Below are 13,691 nucleotides of genomic sequence, written 5' to 3'. Positions count from 1 at the left end.
GCAATTCATAGGTAATCATTCTAGAAGATTCCCCACTTCCTTGGTGGTGTGCCACAGGTGACTCTTAGGTTTTACATGATCCCAGCATGTAGGGAGTGTCTTCATACCTGGGCACACTGGGTAGCATTTGTTCTTTCGTACTGTGATGATCACTGAAAACCGGAAGAGAGTTGTGGCAACTGAAACCTAGTTTCTCTCTCGTGGAGGGCAGAGCAGGTGTGGTCCTGGTTTCTCTCTTGTGGAGAGAAGGGGGAACATGGTGACACCTCCCAAGGTGCCTCCATCCTAATCCATGAACCTGTGGACATGTTACCTTCCATTTGCAAAAAGCACTTTACAGTTATGATTAAGGATCTTACAGTGGGGAGTGGATCCTAGTCACTTGGGTCAGTCCTGTGCAGTCACAAAGGTCCTTATGAGAGGAGAAACCCAGGAAGAAAGATAGAAGCTGTGCTGCTGGTCTGGAGAACGGCACTTGATGCCGGAGGCCAGAAAACAGGCTCATCCCACGACACCTTGACTTTAGCCCCTGAGTCCCATTCGGACTTCTGACCTGCAGAACTGTGAGATAATAAACTTGTGTTGGTTTAAGTCATTCAAGTTTACATGCTGCTCCCTTTCAGGACCAAGGAACTTTATAAGTCTCCCCTCAGACAATTGGTAAAGATATGAATGCCTAGCTAGGTTCGTCTTTCCATGGCTAGAGATGTGATCAAAATAGAAGAAAAAAAAAAAAAATCCCCAAAATGTCTGCCCAGGGGTCTACCCCCCCACAGGCCTACTGTCCTCCTCCTGCGCAGCTTGGGAAGGCCTCACTGGAGTGTGTGGGGTCCCAAGAGGCCTGGTGGAACTAGTTTGAGCTCCAGCCTCCGTGGGGGCCAGAATGCTGTCTTGGGGATGCAGCCTGCTGACCCCTGCCTCGCGAGCTGCTGAGGACCGAAGGCTGGTGCACGGTGGGGCTCCCCAAGCAGAAGTTGGAGACTTCCAGGCTCTGGTAGGTCTGACCCCTTTTAGGAACTGGTCCTGGAGCTCTGGTTGATCACGCATAAAATCCCTGGCTGGCTTTAGTGCCAGGAAGTGATTGTAACACAGGGTCTGTGCCAGGTCTGAGGCTGGGCTTTCCTAGCCCATGACTGGGCCCATGAGCCTAGAGTCCTAGGATTTCCTGCATCTGGTCCCATCTTGTGCTGCATACCCAGCATCACCAGGGTTCTCCGAGGCTCGCCCAGGAGTGTGGCTGCAGGCTGTCCTGTGGGTCAGGCAGCTCTGCTGGGCGAGATTTCATGGACACAGGGCTCTCAACTTCCTTCAGGTACTTGAGGACTGAATGGGAGGGCAGGGGAGCTGCCTGGCCAAGTTGCTACTGCTCTCAAATGGGGACACAAGCTTAGAATTGAGGGCTGCTCAATGAATGAAAATCTTTGCACTTCATGACTCTGATGACTTGTTCTCTGCATAACCAAAGGAACCATCAGGATTTTAGCTTTGAATTAAACCTGTGTGGCACTTTAGGGGCAGCGTTTAAGGAGTACCGAGCTGGCAGATGTTTAACAGGCCCTGATGGCCCTTCTGCTGCTGGTGGTATAAATCCTCCAGTGTGGCTCACCGCCAGGTGCGAGCACACAACAGAGGGGAACAACAGTGGCCCTCAAAGGCACTTGACCTAGCACCAGGGTCGGAGTAGTAGGTAGTTTGGGTGGCAGATTTTCCTCACGTCGCATCACTGTTAAAGACAATCCCTTGTGACAACCGTCACTCGCGTCCCCCTTCCCAGCATCTTTTCTGCGCCATCCCCACGCCCTTCTGCCACCCGACCAGCCCTCTCCCCTGAGCCAGCAAGGACAAAGGCGTGAGTGGGATGATTTTAACATTTATTGACAGGCGGCATTGTTCCTTAGCAGGCTCCTGTTTCAGTGCAAGGTGGCATTGTCACGAGGTGGAAGACGGTCTTGTGGTCTGGTAAAGTTCTCAGCAGGAGTTCAGTGGACTTGCTCTTGTGCTTTTCTGCAGTTAGTGTCTTCTGCACCTCCGGGTGTACCTGCGGCGGCAGCACCCTAGGGGCACAAGAGGCGTTGAGAGAACATCCGGGCCCCATGGAGCCCCAGCCCCTCACCCCAGCAGCACCCGCGCTTACGTCTCCGTCTCCGATAGCACCGCCTCCTTCGTCTATGGCATCTCCGTCTGCGGCGGCGGCATCTGCTCCGGCTTGGGCTGCGGCAGCATCTGTATCTGGCCATGGCACTAGATGAACTTGGCCTGGACCTGGCTCAGAACAGGGGTCACCACCTCTGCTGAGCCAGCCAACCTGTGAGGAGGTGGAACTTGGTGGGCTGTGAGCCCGAGCCGAGCCCTGGGCCTCTTATAGACCCCAGGACATTGTGAAGTCAAAGTAGCCAGGACCTCACAGATGAGGGCCACTTTGTGTCCATATATGGGCGTCTCAGGGGTGAGTGTGGCCTTAGCACATGAGAGCCTCCGTGTCACGGCCATAGTATGACACAGTTGAATGGAGCGTGCCCAGGGAGGCCCTGGTCACAATGTCAGGTTTCCTTCCAGGCTCACATGGTGGTCTGAATGTTACCAGCCATAGTACTGCGGAGGGTGGCAGTTAAAATTAATTTAGCACCTTACAGTATAACTGAACAGCAAAATAAACAGTGTGAAGAATGGTTTCACATTTTCCTTCAGAAGCCAGAGGCCATTATGGATGGCATGTGGATGGCAGAGGGGTGGTGGGTAATGTTTGCCAAAGACCCTGCAGTGATTCTGAAGATGCCCATAAAGAGGCAGTGGGGGACAGGGGAGGACGGCAGAGCAGGTGGCAGGGAATGGCACCACATGGTCAGTCTGAGTGAAGGGGAGCTGTTGGTGTGGCTTTTGAAACTGTTCTGAAATGTTGAAATCATTTCAAAATAAATGATTATTTAAAAACAAAGAGAAGGAGAAGGCCAGCCAGGAACAGTGTGGGGGAGTTCTTACTGGGGGCCCAGGCTGGGTCTTTCAGCTCTGCCTGCAAGCGATTTTCATCCTCAAAGTTGCCTGGTAGACCAGGATCAGGGCCACTTTGGACAGACGTACAGTGTGTACTGCTCAAAACTCCCAGCTGGGGCCGGGGATATAGCTCCTCAGCACAGCGCCTGCCTGGCAACCCTGAGGTCGTGAGTTTGATTCCCAGTACCAAGAAAAAAAAAAAAAAACCTCCCAGCCAGGGGATTAACACAGGGACCGAAACACAGCCCAGGGTTAGTTTGCTAAGCCAGGCACCACACCTTTAGGGATACTCGTGCCTACAAGAGCTGTCTTTTTCTAATTCAGCTGTTCACAGCAGTAGAACAAAGCCCCACTAGGGCTGGCCGGGGCCTGCTAGAAGCTCATCCACACTGGCTGTCCACACAGCAGGAGGAAGGGGAAGAGTGGAGTAAAGGAGGTGCTGCCTGGTAAAATGCTTCCCTGTGCATCATTTGCCTCCCTCCAGAGCTCAGTGGCCCCTGGGGTAGAACAGGGTTATGGGTAGGGGGAGGGGTGGACCGTGGCAGGACACCCAGGAGAGGCGGCAAGACGGCTCTCCAGCCACACAGTGGGGGAAGCCTCAGCTCATGTCTAGATCAACCTAGAATTATCCCCTGCCTGCTTCCGCGTGCTGCTTTTGAAAGCCCACGAGGTCTCAGAGGAGCCACGGACCACTAAGATTGACCTCTCCTGCTTGAAGACAGGACTTTGAGGCGCATGGGCTGGGTTTACTCCTTCTGCCACATGCCAGGAATCATCTTAAGCACGTGGGCAAGAGGGGAGCAGCCTTGCCCACAGAGTTCACATTCTAGTTGGGTGAGCAACTCATGAAGATATTTAGAAATGTGCGCAGGACTTAAAAGGAAAAACCAAATATGCATAGAATTGAGTCACACGCGCAGCAAAGTGGCGCACACTTGTAATTTCAGCTACCCAGAGGCTGAGGGAGGATGATCACACTTTTGAGGGCAGTCTAGGGAACTTAGTGAGACCATATCTCAAAAAATAAAAAGGGCTGGGGATGTAGCTTGGGGCAGAAGTTCTGGATTCACTCCCCAGTACCCCACCACACACACACACACAGAATTGGTTGATGTTACAAAGAATGACTGTCAACTTAGTGTTTGGAGGTGACTGTAGAGGTGAGAGCTGAGGGGTGATGAGCTGTGGAGACTGGTCTGTTTGTGCCCCTGGTGGGGAGGGAGTCACTGGCTCTGCCCCATATTGCTATGTGGGGACCCCGGGTTCCAGTGTGTCCTGAACAGCCACATCCCACCAGAGGCACAAGGCTGGAGGAGCGCCTCTGTTAGGCCGCCTTAGCCCTTGAGTGACTCTCTCTACTTCCTAGTCCCATGTCATTGGTCATGTGACAGTTGACAGTCCATTGTGACCCTGGTGCATGATTGGCACAAGCAGCTGTCGGGAGGGGGACAGAAGGGCCAGTGGCGGAACCAGGGCATGGGGAGGCTGCTCTGAGGACACAGAGCTGCCACTGATGGAGCGACCTCTGGTTTGAAGACTAAGGGGACAGCAGGTGCAGGAAAAGCTTAGGACAGAAAGAAGGTGGTGTGGCCGCAGAGGAGGATTAACTCTTGGCAGAGGAAACAGGCATTGATCGGATGACCACAGAGGAAGCCCTTGGGCCATGCGGGATTTGTGGCCCGGGCTGTTCAGCAGGCCTTGGCCATCTCTGGAATGAACGGTGGGGTTTGCTCCAGCAGCTGGCTCTTACCCTGATGAACACTGCCCAGGCCCCTAACCAGTATTTTTATTTACCACCTCCTCCCTCCCCTGCCATAAGAAAGGCCCACGGGTGGGTCAGGGACTGTGTTGCTCCTTGTGTGTTCTGCGCTAGAACAACGACCAGTGCCTGGATGAACCCGAGTGTCTGGTGCATGGATAAGTAAATGGGATGCTTTGTGTAATGACGTACTCTTCTTGTCATTTTCCCAGTCTAAAATCCTGGTATCATGTTATGATTTTTAAATGACCAGTAGCCACTCCCTGTGGCTGCCCCAGCTGAGAAACGCCATGCCAGGCACAGGGCTCCTGTCCCCTCCCACATGCTGAATCCCATGAGGACGCCCAGACTGTTCCGAGGTCCCCGCTCGGCCATCACACGATGCATGCCTGCCCCGCCCCTGTGATGTCACAGTAGCCACCCCCTGACCACTGTGGTCCAGGAGGGACATGGCCCGACAGGCAAAGGCAGAGGCAGGGATCGGTGCTCCCCACGCCTTCAGGAGGAGTGAAGGCGCTAGTTAATACGCATGATGAGAGGACGTTTTCCAGTGAGGTGACACTGTTTTCATTGTGCCTGGCACTCACAGCCAAGGTTTGTCCCGCAGACGCCCTCACACGTTCACGTAGGTGTGAGCAGGGCGGCGTGGGGCGGGGGGTTGGAAACAACCCAGACCTTTCTCTCACAGAAATGGCAGAGGGATCGTTCAAGCATTAGCAGTCAGCTGTGGTCTTCAGGGACCTGCAGTGTGACAGGGACTGCGAGGGAAGAGCCCTGCCTTACTAGTACTGAGTCAGCGTTGTGTAGGGAGCGCTCCGCGTTTGTCACACGTGCAGGGCAAGTCTAGAGTGTAAACATTGCCTTAACAGGGGGCAAAGTCTCACTTTCTACTTCATTCATCTATTACTGGAAAATGTCACTGGGTACGGGCCAACACACACTGCTGAGTGTTGAGAGGAAAAAATGGAAAATGAGAATACCCAGTACAGTTCCTAAGCACCTTTTTTTTTTTTTTTTTTGGAGCGGAGCGGTACTAGGGATTGATCTCGGGGCCTGTCCATTTTTGATTTTGAGACAGGATCTCGCTAAGTGGCTAAGTTGCCCCGCCTGGGCTGGAACTTATGATCCTCCTGCCTCAGCCTCCCAGCATTCTGAGATTACAGGTATACATAATTTTTCTTCAATAATTTTTTTCTTTATGGAAGAGATGTAGAGTTAGCCCATGATTTGCCACCTGCTGTATGCCATGGTTTCATCTGTGAAGTTCTTTTTTGTTTCTTTCTCCGTTTAACTGTATTTTTATTTATTTAAAGATAGGGTCTCACTGTGTAGTTCATGCAGGCCTCAAACTCACAGCAATCCTCCCACCTCAGCCTCCCGGGCGCTAAGATTATAGGCACGTGCCGCCACACCTGGCTTATTTTTTCTGTAATAAACTTTCTTCTGAGAAAAGATGCTGTTAGTCCAGGAATTCCTCTATGCTGCCCACTGGTCTCACCGTGGCTAATGTCTTACTTCACATGGCACATCTGTCACAACTGAGAGGTCAACATCAGGCTATTGCTGTTGGCCAAACTCTGGACTTTATTTGGGTTTCACCAATTTTTCCATGATGCCATTTTTTGTTCCAGGACCCAGTTCAGGGCGCCATATCCAGTTTCCCTACTGCTGTGTTAACCTTTGTCATGAGTAACAAGGCAACACTGACGGGTCATCCCAGTGCATACTGTGTCCAGTGTTTGCCCAGTGCCTGGGGTTTCGCCTCTGTTTTCCCAATCCCCTTTCTCCGTTCCCAGATCCCAAGACTCCCGGGCTTCTCCCAGCCCCCAGCTTCAGCAACAAAATACAGTACTGTTGGGCTGTAACCCCCAGTGTGAGGGGCGCTGCTGCATACCGATAGAAATGTGAACGCTCCCTTCCTTGTCACAGACAATCCTGAGGCCTTAGGAAGGTTGGCAGCTGCCTTTTCTGTCCCCCCCTCTGTCTGACATTTTTCTTGGAGATCCACCAGCTGTGTTCGGGGGAGGACTACAGAGGGGAGGTGATTCCTCCCTCTTCCTTTCCAAGGTGTGGCTCTCAGGGTGCCTGAACTGGGTCACCTGGTGAGACAGCTGTCTCCCTGGCCTGTTTGCCTCTGGTAAGAGTTGCTGGGCACAAACCCTGCTAGCAGGGTGAGCATTAGGCCTCATCTCCTCAAGGGCACAGCGTCTGCAGTGGCTGTTGGACTCTTCTCCTCTGCGAAGTCTCTTCCCCTCTGTTTATTCACTCATTTATATCAGTATGGGCTTGTGGGTTCTGCACACTTTGGAGTATCACCCAGATGACCCTGTTTTCTTGCTTGCATGGCCATAGTTCTGGCCATGGGGCTCTTCCTCCTCTTGCTATGTCCCTTGGGCACACCCCAGCATTGGAGCGCTGAGCTCCTCCCACTGCAATGTTCCTGGAGGCTGCGGGCTCACCTGTGTGTTTCCTATTCTAGACCCAGAATCCCCGTTTTCCCAAGAGCTGCAGTTCCTTTTATCAGAGAATGGGGTAGAAATCATGATTCTGCATGGTTTCAACTGCTGGGCTGCATGGGCTGCAACTGCTCCCAGGTCCTCTTAGCCAACCAAGGGAGGACACCTAGGTGTGCACTGCACTGTTACACATCTGTGTCTGTAGTGCACATCTGTGTCTCTGTGTGTAGCCACCTGGCCAGCTGTTACCTGACTATTCACGCCAGCGCCCCAACTCCGGTCTGGCACTGAGAGGATCCCTACCTGGAGCAGCAGGGTGCTGGTTCCTGCCCCCTGCCCCCCACTTCACTGTCCCTTCCAGGAGGCACAGCCACTGGCTTCACGGCTGTTACCCTTTGCCCCAGCCCATTCCCTTCTTTCGTTATTTAGCTGCTAATTCCTGGATGCCCTCTGTGCTGGGTCATGTTCCAAGCCGGTAATCAAAGACCCCTGTCCTCAATGAGTCACCTTTCTGTGCAGGTGGCAGGCAAACGACACCTGTAATATGTGTGTACATGACACAGAATGTTGAGAGGAAAGGTGGAGTCCGGTGAGGATAGTTAGACATGGGGGAGCCACCTGGGGTGAGTGGCATCCGGGAGATCAGGGCAAACTTTGTTGAGAAAGCGGCATTTCCGCACATCCTGAAGGCCGCGAGGGAGTTGGCCATGCGGCTATCAGGAAAGAGTGTTCAGGCAGCAGTGCAAAGGCCCTGGCTCGGCAGGCATCAAGGAACAGTAAGGCCAATGAGGCCGGAGCAGAGAGGCGTGAGGTCACAGATGTGTTGTGGAGGGCTCTGGGAGCCTGTGAGGAGTGGACGCTTCTGTTGAATGAGAGGGGACCCTTCTCCTGGACAGGTACAGAGAGCCCTTCCCAGTCCTCGTCTCAGTCCGGGAGGTTTATATTTGTAATCCCATGGAAAAGCTATTGGAATTCTGGTGAGTTAATTCCAATCTACCACTTCCAGTGCAACCCATGGCGAGAATAAAGACACTAAGTCATATTTGTAGTTGTGGAAGCCAACGGGTCCTAAGTCCAGCTACGATGATGGCTAACTGGAACAAAGGCCTCAACCTAGGGCTGAACCTGGGTTTTATCAATTTGTGAAGAAGGGAGTGGTTTGAGGATGAGTGACTGTGAGAATGGCGGGAAGTATGTGAGTGTTATATGCTGGGCTGGGTAGGAAGCCCGAAATCACCTCTATAATATGCAGAGAGATATTCAGAAAGAGTAATCTGCATAACACAGTTTGAGGTAGTGTTTTGGGGTTGGTGCTTCAGCTCTGATGTGTAATCTTCCATGCCCTGGGAGGTCATAGCCTCTTATTACTTGAGGCTGGATCCCAGCCAATGGGGTGGAGCATGGCTCTCCCTCCGGTGCAGCTCACACATGTTTTTTGAGACCTATGGGGGTGGGGAAACACTGCCCTGTCACCTTGTTTCAAAGACTACACATCAGCACCTCAGGTGGACCAATTTGCATTGCCCATGAAGGGATAAGGAAAAGTCCTAGCCAGCTCTGAACACATCAGTACATGGAAATAGGACCAGGTTCAGCTGAAATGGAGACAACTGTTCTTCTTTCCCGAATAATCATCCAGGTGGTCCTCCAGACGGGACCTTGCATGAGTGTGGTACCTTGGTTACAACCAATGGGCCAATAGCAACACACTTTTAATAACTGAAGTTTGTGCTTCACATCCCAACTTCTGCCTTGTGTTGGACGCTCAGGGTTTCAACAAGCCTTGTGCCATGTGTCCATTGTTACAGGGTCACACGGAGTGGTTGCACTGCCCTCAAAATCCCACGTTCCCTGTCCCTCCCTTCACCTCCCAACCTCTTGCAACCACTTTTCTCCTTACTGTCTGTTGTATTGCCTTTCCAGACCCCACTTTTTTTTTTTTTTTTCTTTTTTTGGTCTTTTTGAGACAGGATTTCCCTATGCAGTTCAGGCTGGCCTTAAACTCACTTTGTAGTTCAGGCTGGCCTTGAACTCACAGCAGTCCTCCTGCCTCAGGCCTGTGAGTGGTGGAATTACAGGCGTGAGCCACACACCTGCCTACCCTCATTATTTTGTGAAGAATGCATGGGCCCAAGTGTGCAAGTCTATTCGCCAATCTTCAGAGATGTGGGGCTGGGCTGAGGGCTGTCGCTTGTCCCATTTGTCGTGGCTCTGTCAATCATTTCTTAAAGTGCAAGTGTTGTTAAGAATATTTAAATAACACTCCTCAGGATGCCCTGTATCCTTGCTGGTCCCTGGCTCAGAAACGAGAACACTGCAGGTGACTTGAAAGTTCCTCCTTTTGCCTCCCTGAATGTTGGTGTCCATCATTTCCAAGGCCAGCTTCATAGACACACATCTATGTCCCCAGATGGTGTAAACATTATTTTGAGATTTTGAATGCATCTTGTCCCCAAACAATGAAAAGTTTTGAGGTGCCGCGATCTTTGGCATCACACGGTGTGTGTCACATTATTGCTTTATTGCTAGGGAGCACTCAGCCCTGGGAACCCACAGGAAGTAAGGGATGAACTTCCCTTTGCCCTGCTACATAGTATTCCTCATGTACAGATCTCATAGGAGATATTCTCATTTGCTCTTGATGGACAGTTAGGCTCGTCCAGTTTTCCTTCACTGTGAATAGGACCACAGTGAGCATCTTTATGCTCCTGTACAAGGATCTCTCTAGCGTGACTTAGCAAACCAGAAGTTCTCAAATTTCAGCATGCATCAGAATCTCCTGGAGACATATAACAGTACACAGAGCCTATCCGGAATCCCACACTGCGTGCAGCGTATCCCTTTGTGCATGACAAGCAGGCCTGGAAGAGCCAGCGGCACAGATGTGCTCTAGTGAGGGGCCCATGCTGGGTCTTGGCCCTGTGAGGCCCCCACACCACCCAAGTAACTTCCTCCTGAGCCCTGGAGAAGCAGGTGCTGGGTCTACACTGCAGGCCTGGGGGACAGGGGGATCCTTATGTGGCTTCTATCATTAGAGGGACTTCATTTCCAAGGTCCAGGAGAGGGTGGGCTGAGGAAAGAGGCTCTGAGGGTCAGATTCAGATCCTAGATCTTCGCCTGTGGGCAGGCACTGAGCCAGGGCTGCAGGGATGGCAGACAGCCAGAAACCTGCCAGGGGCTTGAACCCAACAGGAGGCCCTTGGGGGCCAAAGACCCACCCAAGGAAAGAGAGAGGAGGAATTTTTAGTCATGTAAAATGCCCCCAAGGAAAAAGTCCAGGGAGGAGGTTCTGGGAGACCTCTGTGGTCCATGTCACGTCAACTGAGACTCCAAGGGAGGCCAGGGGCCTGACAAGAGGGACATGGGGAAGGGTACTGTGGGCAGTGGAATGGCAGGGCAAAGGTTCAGAGGATGGCCAGGTGAGGTGCCACACACCCGTAATCCCAGCTTCTGGAGAGACTGAGGCAGGCGGATTGCAAGTTTGAAGCCGGCCTGGGCAGCTTAGCAAGACACTGTCTCAAAACTTAAAAAATAATAGTAAAAATAAAAAGGACTGGGAATGGAGCTCAGTAGCAGAGGTCCCCTGGGTTTGAGTCTCCCCTCTGACCTGACAATCCTCCTTCCAGGTCTTTACCCACAAGAAAAGGCAGCAGGTGCCCGAATGCCTTCACAGCAGTGTTCACAGCAGCGCTTCCCAGTGCCCTAACGCCCATCTGCAGGAGCAGGAGCAGGAAGAGAACCGAGGCTCATGCTGCTGGATGGTGAGCCGGTGACCTTCGAGACCTTCGCCACCCGAGATTCCTGCCACCTGTGTCAGGCAAGGGCACATGCTGTGCGACCCACTGCTTTGTGTGCAGCTTTTTAAATCCTTATTTAAATGTTATATGAGGGGCTGGGAATATAGCTCAGCAGCACAGCACCTCCCTGGCAGATGCAAGGTTGTGAGTTCAATTCTTGGTACCAAAAAAAAAAGTTCTGTGAAATTTATTTATTTACTGTATTTTTTTGAGACAGGGTCTTGCTGTGCAGTTCAGGCTGGCCTCGGGCTCACTTTGTAGCCCAGGCTGGCCTTGAACTCACAGTGATCCTCCTGCTTCAGCCTCCCAAGTGCTGGGATTACAGGCATGTGCCACCACGCCCAGCTCTGAAATTTATTTTTAGCTAACACATTAAACATAAAATTTGTGCATAAGGCGCGTGTGATGTTTCAATATGTGTGCAATTGTGCAATGTTTAAACGTTTCCTCCAGCACTCATCATTTTTATACGCTGGAAACATTCAAGTGCATTTCTTCTAGGGTTCTGAGTGTGTGCAGCTTGAGAACAGGCAAGTCTGACTGATATTTATAGACAGGAGAGTGTGTTTACCTCTGTAGATAGCAGAGCGGGGTAGAGGGGTCATTGGGAACTGCGAATGAGTGCCAGGAAGATTTTGGAGGCTGTACCAGGATGTTGATTTGAGTAGCAGATGTGCTTGTTTTAAAAACTGGGCATCTCGGGTGTGGTGGCACACGCCTGTAATCCCAGCACTTGGGAGGCTGAGGCAGGAGGATCGCTGTGAGTTCAAGGACAGCCTGGGCTACAGAGTGAGTGCAAGGCCAGCCTGAACTGCGCAGCGAGACCCTGTCTCAAAAAGACAAAAAAATAAAAACTGGGCATAAACCAGGCATGGTGGCATATGCCTGTGATTCCAGCATTCAGGAGGCTAAGGCACAATGACCACTTCAAGTTCAAGGTCATCCTGGGCTACAAACTGAGTTCAACCTAATTTGCGGCGGGGAGGGGGTGGTTACTGGGAATCAAACTCAGGACCTTGTGTTTGCCAGGCAGGCACTTGTGCCCCTGAGTTATATCCCTCAAACTGAGTTCAAATCAGCCTGAACTGCATAGCAAGACCTTGCTTCAAAAAAAAAAAAAAAAGGACAAAAAAATAGTAATAAAAGCCAGGCATGGTGGCTCACACCCGTAGTCCCAGCACTGTGGGAGGCTGATGCAGAAGAATCGCAAGTTCAAGCCCAGCTTGGGCAATTGAGTCCCTGTATCAAAATAAAAAAGATTGGGGATATAACTCAGTGTGAAGACCCTGGGTTCAATCCTCAGTACTGAGAAGAAGAAAGATCCAAATGGACACTTGATGTTGATGTTGTTTATTATATTATATGCACTGGCTCATACACTTTATTATGTTTGTTCATTTCTCAAGATAAAGCCGCCTAGTGGCGCACACACTGGGGGTGGTAAAGGCGCTCAGGGCAGGAAAGAGAAACTCAACCCCCAGCTGGGGCTCATTTGCACTTTCCCTGTCTGGCCTGCGGTTTGCAAACCTGCGCGGCTGACTGCTGGAAGCGGGGCGGGCCTACTGCCGAAGCCCATGCTGCCTGGACAGGGCAGGGGCACGTGAGGCCGAGGCAGGCGTGCGGCCAGCCCCTGGCACGTGGGCTCCCGGGAGACAGCGGTGGAGCTGGGACTGCCACACACTGCGCAGCCCTCGCCACAAACAGACACTCACCCCGGCTCCAAGATCTCTTTCTCAGCTGCAGCCTCACGGCCGCTGCCTAGACTCACTCCAGACCAGACCTGCAGTTTCTCCATCTGTAAAAGGGGATTGAAAACCACTTCCTTCTTTCGTTATAGCAGGAGAGAAGTTTGTGTTTGTGTATTCATACGGGAGCTGTTGGAAAAAGAATGCAGAAACCCAGAATGTCCATGAGGCTCTGTTGTTCTGAATTAAAATAGGAAGAGGAGACCAAAACCCACGCAATGCACTGGTCTGGGAAGGGATGAAGTAGAACACACTCCATGAGGTTAAATCCCCACCACCACTGCAGGGCTGGTGAGAGGAAGGGGAAATGAGCACGGGATCCCTCCCTGCTCCGCAGCGCCTCTCTCGGGCGTGCAGCTTTGCAGTTACCAAGACTCAAGACTGATGGGAGACAAAGCACTCTGAGAGCTGGTGATAGCTGGCCTGTCCAGAGCTCACGGTAAGATGTCCGGGACCTCTGTTAGAAGGCATTCTCCAGATGCAGCCACAGGGCCTGTGTGCTTAAGGAATGTCCAGTGTGTTGTGTGACGGAAGTGATGACAGGAACACTTCTCACATGTCTGTGTCCAGGAGAAAGCTCGGGATTGGGTAACCGTCCCAGAACAGGTATGAGGAGACAGAGGCCACGTGGCTCTGAGCCCAACCGAGGCTTCTGGGGAGCATGGGAGCTGCCGTTCTTATCACAAAGCCTCATGGGAAGTAGCCAGCAGAGGTGAGAGAGGGCAGGGTCAGCAAGGCAACCAGGCCCAAGCTCCTTCTGATATCCCTGGTGCAGCCTCTTTCTCTGAGAACCACAGCCAGGGAAGCCAGGCCAGCCAGGGTCCAGAGGGGTGACCTCCCCTGTTTTCTGGCTGGGACAGCAGTCACGGTGCTAACCTTAGGGTGACCTACTCTCCTTGGGCTGGGACCCAGGTAAACACGAACTCTCTGGTGTACTACACTC

General features: G+C 52.1%; 1 long non-coding RNA gene across 1 annotated transcript; it reads right to left on the bottom strand.

Annotated features, from left to right (window-relative positions):
• Positions 1 to 1,854: 1,854 nt before the first annotated feature.
• Positions 1,855 to 2,352, bottom strand: LOC102003492. Its single transcript, XR_262125.1, has 2 exons — positions 2,135 to 2,352; positions 1,855 to 2,054 (listed from the first exon to the last, which is right to left on the bottom strand). It is a non-coding gene; the product is annotated as an uncharacterized LOC102003492 (long non-coding RNA).
• Positions 2,353 to 13,691: the final 11,339 nt, after the last annotated feature.

Source organism: Chinchilla lanigera, unplaced genomic scaffold, assembly GCF_000276665.1.
Source record: "Chinchilla lanigera isolate Chin_1 unplaced genomic scaffold, ChiLan1.0 scaffold00041, whole genome shotgun sequence".
NCBI classification, from domain to species: domain Eukaryota; kingdom Metazoa; phylum Chordata; class Mammalia; order Rodentia; family Chinchillidae; genus Chinchilla; species Chinchilla lanigera.
The sequence above is the reverse complement of the archived record's forward strand: the minus strand, read 5'-3'. Positions and strand labels throughout refer to the sequence as shown.